This window comes from Lissotriton helveticus, chromosome 2_1, assembly GCF_964261635.1.
Source record: "Lissotriton helveticus chromosome 2_1, aLisHel1.1, whole genome shotgun sequence".
In the NCBI taxonomy this organism is placed as follows: domain Eukaryota; kingdom Metazoa; phylum Chordata; class Amphibia; order Caudata; family Salamandridae; genus Lissotriton; species Lissotriton helveticus.
Genome location: NC_136059.1, coordinates 511,159,280 through 511,171,818, shown reverse-complemented (window position 1 = coordinate 511,171,818; position 12,539 = coordinate 511,159,280). Strand labels below are relative to the sequence as shown.

The 12,539-nt window shown below is 51.9% G+C and overlaps 1 non-coding gene across 1 annotated transcript; it reads left to right on the top strand.

The window, feature by feature from the left end:
• Positions 1-4,349: 4,349 nt before the first annotated feature.
• On the top strand, positions 4,350-4,421 carry TRNAA-CGC (transfer RNA alanine (anticodon CGC)). The gene has a single exon. It is a non-coding gene; the product is annotated as a tRNA-Ala (tRNA).
• The last annotated feature ends 8,118 nt before the right edge of the window (positions 4,422-12,539 follow it).

The following is a 12,539-nucleotide window of genomic DNA, read 5'->3' as shown; positions in this document are numbered from 1 at the left end:
CGGTCCTACAGGTTTCTCTCTCTTATACACCTGTGTCTGTTGAATCACCGGCACTCCCAGACCGGCTGTCAAGTGGGAGTAACTAAAGTGGAGGCGTGTGGGACTTGGCTTCAGTGTGCACATTTGCGTCATCTCTGGGAGGGGGACTCAGCAGTAACTTCTGGATCTACTTTGATCAAATGCACCCATCTGACGTTCCTCAAGCATACATTTTTTTAAACAATTTTTTTTTTGTCCAGCGGTGCTGCCGTACTAAGTCAGCGCCATGACACTGTAAATACTGAATTTGGTCTTGTTCATCCACCTGGTTCTCGTTTTATTATCTTGACAAGATGAAATACAAACATCCCGGGTGGGAATTGTAGTATAAAATGTACACACAGACCAGTGCAGTACAGGCATTGACTGACTAACAAATCACACTAGCAAATAAAGTGTTATGAATGGCTATATTGATAAAACGGAATAGAATATGTGATTTCGAAATGCCAAGAAATAATGCTACGATTACATATGGTAATCCCCATTACTCTTAGTCCTACTCGTCCTCGACCCAGTCATTACTCATGAGGTATTCCACACGACAGGAAACAAAACAGGAAACGCTTTTAGACTCCACCCACCCTCCTGTCAGGTGCTATAACACACCTCACCACCAGAAGCATATCCTGATGTACCAAGCACCAAAGGCCTGGAAAGGGAGGGCGGGCGGGACGTATGACTGGGTTGAGGACGAGTAGGACTAAGAGTAATGGGGATTACCATATGTAATCGTAGCATTACCTCTACGTCCCTCGTCCTCGACCCAGTCATTACTCATGAGGCATACCAAAGCAACGCCCAAAACAGGCCTTTGGCAACCACACAACAAAACACAGACCAGACACAAAGGAGTGCAGCAAGATAAAGTCGCAAAAGCGAACAGAATCAGAGCGGAGGGAAAAAACCCCCACAGCCAGCAACACTCCAGGACCAAAAACCGGTCCGGGCAGAAAAGGCACAACCCAACCAGCAGTGCCGCACGAAAGTGGATTCGGAGGCTCAGAACCCAGCCCGGCAAAACCACCAAGAGACACACCCAGGGAAGCAGTCCAGGAGGCAGACACGCCCCGAGCGGAACGCGCCAGGACACCCGCCGGACAGGGCAAACCAGCACCAAGAAAGGCAAGAGCAAAGACCGCCAGAAACCAGCGACCCAAAAGAGAGCCCGGAAGTAGCCGGAGCCAAACCAGCCAAGCCAAAGGACACGGGGAGAGACACAGAAGAGCGAAACACCCCAGAACGAGCACCAGAAAAGGACAAGGCACGCGCGAGGCCAAAAGAAAGAACAGAAAAGCCACCAGGCCAGAAATACGGGCCCACAGATCCCAAAGGGACAAAAAAGGGGAAGACAGCAAACTCCCCAAGACCAAGGAGAAACCCCATGGGGGCACCAAAGAGCGACCAGAAGGAGAAGAGAGCAACCCCGAAATTAATCCAGAAACCCAACAAGCCAGCAGAAGGGAGAAAGGAAACCGGGATCCGGAAGGCACGGACAGCAGCCGAAGGCCCAGCAAGGGAACCAGAGGAGGAACACCACCTCGAGAAAGAAGACCAGTGCCCCGCATAGGAAGACAAGGCAGACCACCAACGAGAAGCCTCCAGCACCAAAAGCAAGAGGTCGGGCAGACCACGTCCAGAAAGAGGGACGGAGACCACAGAGGAGAGGGGAGGAGGCCCCATCGCCAGGCCCGCAGCAGAGGAACTCCAAACCCAGGCACAGAGACGAGGGAAACCACCGACTCAGGGAGTCCGCCACCACATTGACCACACCCCCAATGTGTGGAGCAGACAGGGCCAGAAGATGAAGCACCGCCCAAGCCGAGATGGAACAAGCCACCAGACTCAGGGACGAACCGTGGGCCCCCCCCAGGAGACACAGAAAAGCCACAGTCACCGTGCAGACCGATCGCACCAAGACATGGCAACCCTCCAGACGAAGGAGGAAATAACGAAGCCCCCTTAGTACTGCAAACAACACCAACCAGGAGGATGACCCGCGAGACTCCGACGGGAGCCAGTGCGCCAGCACCACCCCACGGGCCAGAGCGTAGCCCAAGCCCGAGGTGCAGGTATCCGTGGCCACAACCAGAGGAGGAGGGAGATGAAACAACATCCCCACGGAAAGGCGGGAGTGGACCAGCCACCACCGGAGAGTAGACACAACATCCAGAGACACAGGAACAGGAACCGCAAAGTCCAGGACAGGAAAGGGGATCCACCTCTGCACGAGCCACAGCAGAGGCCGCAGACGAACCCAGGCCCAGGGCACGGTGAAAACAGAAGCAGCCAAGAGGCCCGAACCTCCAGCCACCGAAGAAGGGGAGCCGAGACAAGCAACAGCAACAACCACAGCAAAGACTGCAGGAGACGAATCCGGGCGTCTGACAGGAACAACCAGCCCAACAAAGAATAGAACACTGGCCCGACGAAGGTCCTCCGGGACGCAGGCACCAGGAGACAAATGGGCAAGTAGAACAAACACTCGTGGCCCCAGAGAGTAGACATGGACAAGTGAAGGCGGCGAGACACGACCGCCAGGGACGGATCCCGAACCAACCAGACGTCCAAACACGGGAACACAGACACCCCCAGGAGATGGAGATGGGCCACCAAGGGAGCCATCACCACGGAGAACACCCGGGGGGCGGACCGAAGACCAAAGGGGGGGGACGCAGAACAGCCAGCGCCGACCCAGCAGGCAGAAGCGCAGGAAACGTAGACACCGCACAGCCACCGGGACGTGCAGGCACACAACATGGAGGTCCAGAGAGGAGAACATCCAACCGGACCGGATCAGCTGAAAATCTTCCGGAGAGACACCATCACGAACAGGAACTCCAGCACGAACAAGTGCAGACCCCGAAGGGTGAAGACCCCCCCTGAACTGCGGCACCACAAAGAAGATGGAGTAGACGCCCAACCCCCACACCTCCTACGGAACAGGGACAACCACAAGCACGCGGACCAAAGAACGAACACCGTCCAACAAGGCCAGACGGCGGGAAGCAAACCGAGGAGAAGGGGACACCACCACCCCGGAAGGGGGGGAAGGGGGGAGACAAGAATCCGAACCGGAAGCCCAGTGACAAAACAGCCAGCACCCATCAGCCCGAGGACGTCAGGCGCCAAGCACGAAGGAGCCCGCGAAGACACCCAACAGCCAGAGGAGGACCACCAGCGAGAACGGGCCCCAGGGTGGCATAGTCCGGACGCTGCGGACCAGACCCGGCACCCCACTGAGACACCTCCAGAAACTTCTGGGAAAAAACCTGCCAGATCCACACTGAGCCCAAAAGGAGGACCGGCGAAACCCAGAAGGCAGGCGGAAAGTCCAGGCACCAGAGAAGGAGGAACCCCCTCTGGGCGGAAGAACATGAAAGGACAAAGAATGCTTGAGCACCTCGAAGACCCTGTGTAGCTACACCTCCAGAGAGACACCAAACAGACAGGCATCAGCGGAAGGCGGCCCCAAAGCCATGGAACGCCGGGCCGCGTCCGACATCCAAACCCGCAGAAACAGGATACGGCGGGTAGCAACAGAGGAACTACAGGACACAGCAGAAGCCCCCACAGAAGCAAAGGCGTCGACCGAGAGATGTGATCCTCCAGGCGGGCCACAGACGCCAGTCCAGAAACGCCCGAACGAACAGCCAGATGAGAAGCAGCAGAAGACATCTTCAGGGCAGAATCCGCCCACTCGCCCACACCGTCCATCAGAACGTGACCAGCAGCTATGAAAGGACGACCCATAAGACAGGCCACCGCAGAGTCCACAGGAACGGAGAAAGGCAAAGAGTCAGCCACATCCCAAAAAGGAGAAAACAAGGACAAGAAGAACCGAAGAAAACAGAAATCCCAACAGCAAGCAACAGGAGTCCAGAAGAAGGCGCCCAAACCGGGCATCAGCACACCTCCAGGCATCCCAGGAGAGGGGAGGAGGCCCCACCGGAAAAGAAACACCACCCCACACGATGGAGGCAGCACACGACCAACGCTCCAAGCCGAGCTCCAGGCATCCGTGCAACTACCCCAGTAGAACAGGAGAGGGTAGGAGAGGGAACGCAGTGCAGTGGAACAGACTCCTCCAACGGAAAGCGATGAAAGAACAACACTGCCGAGCACTTACCGTCAGCAGACCCCCACCAGACGCCAAGCCAGGACGCCAAGAAGCAGAAGACCAGCGTCCAGGCCACAGCGCACGTGAACACCGGGCAACGTAGAAGTCAAATGTAGAGGAAGCGCAGCAAAGACCCCTGCAATGGGGAACGAAACAAACAGCCGCTCCATAAACAGTAGAGGCTAGTGGAGGGGATGTAGCTCAGTGGTAGAGCGCATGCTTCGCATGTATGAGGCCCCGGGTTCAATCCCCGGCATCCCCAGGAGTCTCTGGTCTGTAGCTTGGCGTTTTCCAGAAGGCCAGCCTGCCACCTTAGCACAAAACACAAAAACACGGCACGGCACAGTGCAAGTACAGCGAACAAGGCCATCCCAGAAGAGACGGCATACCGGACCTGCACGTTCTCCCCACAGATCACATGTAGCTCCAAGAACGTCCTAGGGTGATTAGAGCATAGAACCAGGCAGCAACAAAAACCCCACGGACATCGGGCAAAACTTTTTCAGCCAGAAAGATCCCCGTAGCAGCCGCTACATGGGGAGGCAAAGAAAACCTGTCCCACCGAACAGGCGAAGCAGCCAGTATCCACCGGCACGGATAGTGGTCAGAGTCCCGTCCGGACTCGGGGCTACCGGGAGCCCGCAGCGGCAGCCAGCGGGGCAAACAACCCTGGAAACACTGCACCGCCGAGCAGGAAATGGAGTTTTCAGCACCAATAGGCACAAATCAGGACGGGCATCCCAGCCGGAAACTCTCCGATGCGGCAAGGAAGTCAGACGCGGAACCAGAACAGCGTCCCGACCTCCCGCAGCTATCAATCCAAGTGCTCCTCCCAGAAGGCCTACTGGGCACAGAATGCGCAACCGTGTACAAACACGGATCAGGCACGACTCCGCTCCAAGCACCGGAGCGCCCGGAGCCCACCCGGGCGTCCGCCCACACCAGCACCCGGCACCGAACACGGCCGATGGGTGTAACAGGGGGCAATGCGCATGCGCGCAAAATCCAGGAAGACGCCGCCGAGACAGCCGGCAGTCCCAGAGCAGTCGGGAGAACAACGCGACCCAGAGGCACACGCAGGAGCCGTCACCAGGGCCCCCACAAGGCAAGGAGGCAATGGCGACATCGGGGAATCCAAAGGGGAGGAGCGCGCCCCAAAACAGCCCAGCGCTCACAGCCCCAAACCCCTACCTGGTCCATGGTCGAAGATCCAGCAGGAAAGCAGCAAGCAGCAGGAGGAAGATCCACAGCACAACCATCAGCGTGACTGGGGCAGGAAAAACGAAACAGGAAGACCCACAAAGCCCAGCAGTACGGGTCACCTGAATCCAGGAGGAGAAAGGGAAGCCCAGCAGCCCCACTCCAAGAAATCCCACGACGGTCCATGGGAGCCCCCCAGAGCCCAGCAGAGGAGGATCCACAGGACAAACGAAGCAGGTAAGCGCCCGGCACTCACCCCAGCGTCTCCCATCAAGCAAACCACCGACAGGAAACAAAACAGGATATGCTTCTGGTGGTGAGGTGTGTTATAGCACCTGACAGGAGGGTGGGTGGAGTCTAAAAGCGTTTCCTGTTTTGTTTCCTGTCGTGTGGAATACCTCATGAGTAATGACTGGGTCGAGGACGAGGGACGTAGAGGTAATGACAGGTTCCCTGCCTGGTCTAATGCAATGCTATTTCCGTCCTGTTAGTACCAGCACAGTGTTACTATTGTGTCCTGTCACACCTGTCTTGAGTGGTGGAATCACAGTCAGGGATTGCTTGTTTACCCCCGGCGACCTAGGCACACTGTGCTGCTGGACAACAAACTGAATTACCAGGTAATCCCCTTTAGCACCTGACTCTAGGGAGAGTGAGGCAGAGCTGCCAAAGGCTTACTTAAGAGGGGGAGGGGGAGGGGGAGGGTGGGTGGCTACACACTCAGATACAACCTAACACAGAAATATCACCCAATGAGCTAGCACTTCAGTCCGTGCTTTACTTTGTCTATGAGAAAGTAATATACATATAACAAACACTATAAAATAGGGCTATACTTAGAAATACAGAACTAGCACCTTCCTCGTCAGACATCAGATCCCAAACTGCTATAGCGCCTCTGAGCTAAACTCTATAATGTTCCTCTCCGCCCCACTTTTTGTGCAGAGTACCTTATTCATCTTCCATTCACATATGAATGAATAGAGTTTAGAGAGCGTGATTAGTGACCCCTAGACTAATCTCCGTGAAGTGACCCACCTACTCTATAGCAAAATTAAAATAGAGGAGAAGCTAAAAACAACCACGATTTCAGTCCATGGTTGGGTAGCCTTCAGATCTGGATGGCATTTTAGTTTAGCTGTCAAGAATTTTCACTGTACTATGAGACGCAATCAGACAGTTTCTGCAAACTTTTGGATTCCATTACGAATATATACATTTTCTTTATTAGCCATTGATAAATGCTCCTCTGGCGCTGCTCTTTTTTTCATTAGTCCAGTCCCTTCCAAATGTTACATTTTTGCTCTTAGCATAGAGGTAATACTTTCAACTGCCAGTGAAATCCATCTTCGCTCCACCATAAAGCTTCACAACTTACACGAGAAAACTAATAAGATCATACAACATTACATTAGCAAACAGCAGTGATGAGTAGAAAAGCCACAAAGAAAAGGAACAAGAAGCCCTTGTGGCGGCCTCAAGTTCAGACTGCATGCTGACTCATTGCTGAGACTGTGACCTCATATGACCTTTATAAATGACCCAGCAAACATGCATATGTTAGGGCCTGAAAGAACCTTACATGGAGTCATTGAAATACAGTTTTATCAAGGGAAATATCAGACGCCCAGAAATGCGATGGTAACTCCCTCTGCCAGATAACCAATGCTCATCAACATGTCAAGTTCATGGATGTAGTCATAGCACAAGTTTTGCAGAAGGAAAATGCGAAACCTGGAAGTTAGTCTATGCGGCGCTTACAGGCCACAGTGATATGTGGCTCCTAGACAGAGCTGTGATGAACTTGTTTTCAGTTTTTATTGTAAGGTCTGACAGTTACTTGTAGGAGTTGTGTTGAACAAGATTTGCATGTTTCATGTAAATAGGTGCAAGAAGGGAGGCTAAAGTCAATGTTCGCTTCCGTGTCTTTCACAGAATGTAAACGTCACTCACCCTGAGGGCCTTCTGCATTGGATAGCTTAAGCAGCAGACAGTAAATCAAATGAGCTGTGATTGGCAGAGTCAGGGCTCCGAGCAGTGGAACAGACCGCGGACCAACAGCCACTCACTAAGCTTTAGGCGCTTTGCTTGCAACCCTAATGGCAATCTATTTAGCGACCATGTGCGCCTGGCATATAGGAAACACCTGCCACACTCACTGTCTCACCACACATCACTGGAGAGACGCGTCACACAGCGGCTTGCAAAACAGCAAACAACGGCCGACATTCTCGAGTGGAGTGTACCAATGCAGTGCAGGCTTCGCAAATGCACTTGCGTAAATATCCTCATACAGACTTTAAACTGTAAGAACCATCATGCTAAAAGGCTCGATTGTAGAGAATTTAAAATGCTTCGCAACATTATTGTGTTCACACTGGAAAGTTAATACCCTAACCAGCCAGGAACCTGCCTTCAAGGCAGAAGGCGGGGAACCAGACCGAAGTGCACATTCTGGAAGATGCAAGGTGGTCTTTATCTGTAAATTAACCAAGTAGTTTAAGTGACCCTCATATAAAGCGCTCCAATACTATACGAATACTATAAGCCACAGTAAACAAGAAGCGCTGACCGGTGATTGGCCAGGCCTGCCGCTGCTTTACTGCTTGTGCTGTCTCTGGCTCCCACAGTGAATTGGATAACACCACTGTTTTGTCACACATGCGTATGATGTAAGGCATCACGAGCATGCGAGACAATGAGTGCAAATTTAGCAACCAATCACACAGCAAAACAAGCACTGAAAAGGTAATAGGGCTCGCATTTATGCAAGCCCTATTACATTTAAAAGGGAAGTGCGGGTATTAAAGAAGGCAGGAATGGGAGGGGGTGGGGAGGTGGTTGTGATAAAAAAAAGTATGGACTGCGGGAGTGAACGGAGAGAGGCAGTGGAACAAAGTGGTTTTTACAGGAAAGGGGCTGATAGCCTCGGAAGAATAATAATGACAACATGGCCATCAGGAAACTGGACTAAGAAGCTAAAAAACAATCAGAATGCTGAATTTATGAAGGAAGCCAACGAAAATTATAGACGGAAAGTGGGCAGAGCTTCCCTCACCATACAGTATACAGCATTTCTCGACGAGACAGTGCATGCGCTGCCTAGCGGAGACCTAAAAAAAGAGAGATCGACTCTGTCATGATGGACAGCCTTGCGCAGGGATACAGTTGTGGAGAGGTGAAGGAAAAGACCGTCCTGCCGCTCCACAGCCCCTTTTAAGTCCCCCCCAGGAAAACCTGCCAGACTTACCGTGCCTCCCTCATGCCCCAGAAGCACTAGGGTGCTTCCGGGGCCAAGCCTGCGATGATCAGGGCAAGATGTGGGGAGGGTGTCGGCCGGGTCACACTGCACACGACCCCCACCACTTTGTTGTTATGGGGACCGGCACAACCGCTATTGGTGTGGAGTGCCCGAGTCCCGGTTGGCGCCTTGAGATAATTTGGGTTGGATGTCTGCACCTAAAAAAATCATCAGAAAGTGTGAAGCAGAAGCTTGAACATTCCCAGAGAATCAGTAAGAAGTATTATGATTCTAAACATGGAAGCAAACCTGTTAATATAAAAAAAGGTGCGTTGTCAGACTGAAGAGAAGTAGTTTTCTAAAAAAAGGACAGAATAATTTTTCACAGCCTATGGTGCTTGAGAAGGTTTTTTGTAATTCTGCTCTGTTGTGTGATGGCAAGATTTCCCATTTTTCATCCTTGTCGTTGTGCAGAGGGAAGAAAAGGGAACCGCAACTGCAGGCAGGTCCTCAATGCCATAGAGCCCAGACCACCTAGTATGCTCCCAGCCCCGCCACCCAGAAACCCCCCACAATCAATACTTGATACCAAGTTGTGGGTATAACGGCCATGTTTAATATTTCACATCATCACTCATAAACATGACAATTTGTAATTACTTATTTACATATTGCACAAATTCTTATTCACACGTTTAATATTGGCAATCATAAACAATCATATTAACAAAGTATCTGGATTATTCATAAGATATTCTATAGCTGTTCCAGCACCAAGGGGTCTCTCTGGCTTGCATCTCCCAAAGTACCACGCAAGGTGCAACCCACATGTGTACTTGAGAGGTGTGCCCTCAGCCCTCTGATCCTTGTCCGCCATTTTTGGGCCCACCCCTCTACCACCAGGCTGACAAGGAGACTCTTAGAGAATAACCAGGGGCCTCTGCCCCCTACCCTACCTTGTGACCTGGCGCCCTTGCCTCCCCAGCCGGTGTCCCCCTTCTCTCTGCAGAGAGCTTACTGTCTCTCACCCTCAGTGCTGGCCTAGGGAGTATGTAGGAGGACTCCCATAAACCATGTGGTTCAAACTTCTGTGGCCTCTTTACCGCCACAAGGGCGACCAGGGCCCACAGGTCCTTCACCCTCCCCAAGATTCCTTGATGGCGACATAACTGGGGCCGGCCCGGGGTAAAGAGATATCTGAGTCTGGGGTCCCATGGCCTAAATAGGCCACAGCTCCTCCCCCGCCAGTCCCAGCCGAAACTACATCACCAAGGTGACCCGGAGGACTTCCCCACATGCTGGTCGCCAATCGGGCTACCCTGGCATGCTGGGGGGCGTGGCTGGAATCACCAGCGGCCGGGCCCTAATGACGCATTCCCTGATTGCTCGCGCTTTCCATCGGCTGTCAGGCAACCATAAGTTTGATTGGCTTATGGACGATGTGAACACTAATGAAGGAATTTGTACGGGTGGTGTAGGTAATACATTAGGAGGATTCGTTTCGCAGAACGGGAGTGGGGTGCATTCTGAATACATGGATGAAGGAATGGTTGAGAAGAATATCGAGGAAACTTTTAATCATCAAGTGGTGCTGAGGTAAAATGGTTTACAAGGTACGAGTGATGCGATAGCTGAACAGGATGTTGGTGAGCACGAAAACCTGTGTACAGTTGGGAGTACCAGGTGAGAACACTAGTGAGTATATGTGGTAAGGAAGTCAAACTACCTGCCAAATTGCGGGATTATGTGTGTCAATAGTATTCAGCTAATGTTTTATTTTCACTGGTGTTGGGTGCATTTCCTGTACCAATTATTTCATTCTGTTAGTTATTTTCAGTTTATATTCATTAGTTACCATGGCTGAGTTTGTTCCATTGACTCTCCAGCCATGTTCCTTTTTGCATTTTTATTCCACATTGTTCTTTATGGTTTAATTATGTATGTGTATCGTCATGCCATATTTGTATGTACTTCCTTTTAATAAATCATTTCCTTTGTTTTTTCATGTATGTTATAGATTTCTCATTGAGTGTATATATTGGTTTTTTTCCCTCTGGGAACTTTCACTATTTGTTCTGATAAAAAGGAGATGTGTTGTGCTTGACTTAGTGCCCACAAGGCACACGCTTTGTGAACCACTTACGTATGCCCAAGGCTCTGTGATGCCATTGCATTCCAATTGGAATCTTGGGTATAAAGTAATGGTCAACTTTGTCAGTTGGCGAGAGACCTTCGCTCAATAACTCATGATCCCCTTATTACAGACTCGCTACCTGGAACAGGGGCTCTCCTGGCTGCAAATCCACGTCAGATTCCACCTCTTGCAGCTGATTGGACGCTGCTCGGGGGGCCGCCATCTTGGGTGAGGACCGGGATCAGACTCAGCACTCTTGTGCTTCGCCCCTCCCGCCCACCCGCCCTCGGCCACTACAAAAAGCCCGCTTCCTCCACACCACTAATGATTGCGATTGTGTGTGTGTGAGTTAGTTTACCACGTCCTGAGGCGGAAAGCCGGGACTGTTTGTGCACTTCCTGTATTCTGCATCATTTTAAAATCGCCGATTTTTTAAAAGCAACTATCTTTTAAAACCTGTTAAAAATTGTACTTTGCACTTTACCCACGTGATATTTTAGTTGTACCCCAGCACTTGTGGCAGAACCCCTTATTACAGACTCGCTACCTGGAACAGGGGCTCTCCTGGCTGCAAATCCACGTCAGATTCCACCTCTTGCAGCTGATTGGACGCTGCTCGGGGGCCCGCCATCTTGGGTGAGGACCGGGATCAGACTCAGCACTCTTGTGCTTTGCCCCTCCCGCCCACCCGCCCTCGGCCACTACAAAAAGCCCGCTTCCTCCACACCACTAATGATTGCGATTGTGTGTGTGTGAGTTAGTTTACCACGTCCTGAGGCGGAAAGCCGGGACTGTTTGTGCACTTCCTGTATTCTGCATCATTTTAAAATCGCCGATTTTTTAAAAGCAACTATCTTTTAAAACCTGTTAAAAATTGTACTTTGCACTTTACCCACGTGATATTTTAGTTGTACCCCAGCACTTGTGGCAGAACCCCTTATTACAGACTCGATACCTGGAACAGGGGCTCTCCTGGCTGCAAATCCACGTCAGATTCCACCTCTTGCAGCTGATTGGACGCTGCTCGGGGGGCCGCCATCTTGGGTGAGGACCGGGATCAGACTCAGCACTCTTGTGCTTCGCCCCTCCCGCCCACCCGCCCTCGGCCACTACAAAAAGCCCGCTTCCTCCACACCACTAATGATTGCGATTGTGTGTGTGAGTTAGTTTACCACGTCCTGAGGTGGAAAGCCGGGACTGTTTGTGCACTTCCTGTATTCTGCATCATTTTAAAATCGCCGATTTTTTAAAAGCAACTATCTTTTAAAACCTGTTAAAAATTGTACTTTGCACTTTACCCACGTGATATTTTAGTTGTACCCCAGCACTTGTGGCAGAACCCCTTATTACAGACTCGCTACCTGGAACAGGGGCTCTCCTGGCTGCAAATCCACGTCAGATTCCACCTCTTGCAGCTGATTGGACGCTGCTCGGGGGCCGCCATCTTGGGTGAGGACCGGGATCAGACTCAGCACTCTTGTGCTTCGCCCCTCCCGCCCACCCGCCCTCGGCCACTATAAAATGGAGCCTCCATTCCGTAGGCGCAGCGGACGGGCGCAGCGGGCGCGCCGGCGGCGCGCCGGTGGCGCGCCAAAGGCAAGCCCGTCTGCGCCCGTCCGCGCCGAGCCCGCGCCTAGCGCGGGAGACTATGCCCATTTGTTAAATAGACACTACTCCAGAGCGGAGCTGATCAAATTGGATACGCATTCCTGTAAACCTCCGCAAAGATTAAACCCGGTAGATATTTCCTCTACCCTCAAGTGTGCTACCTGTGGCTTGCAGGTGATTAATAACTCCCCCTGCTT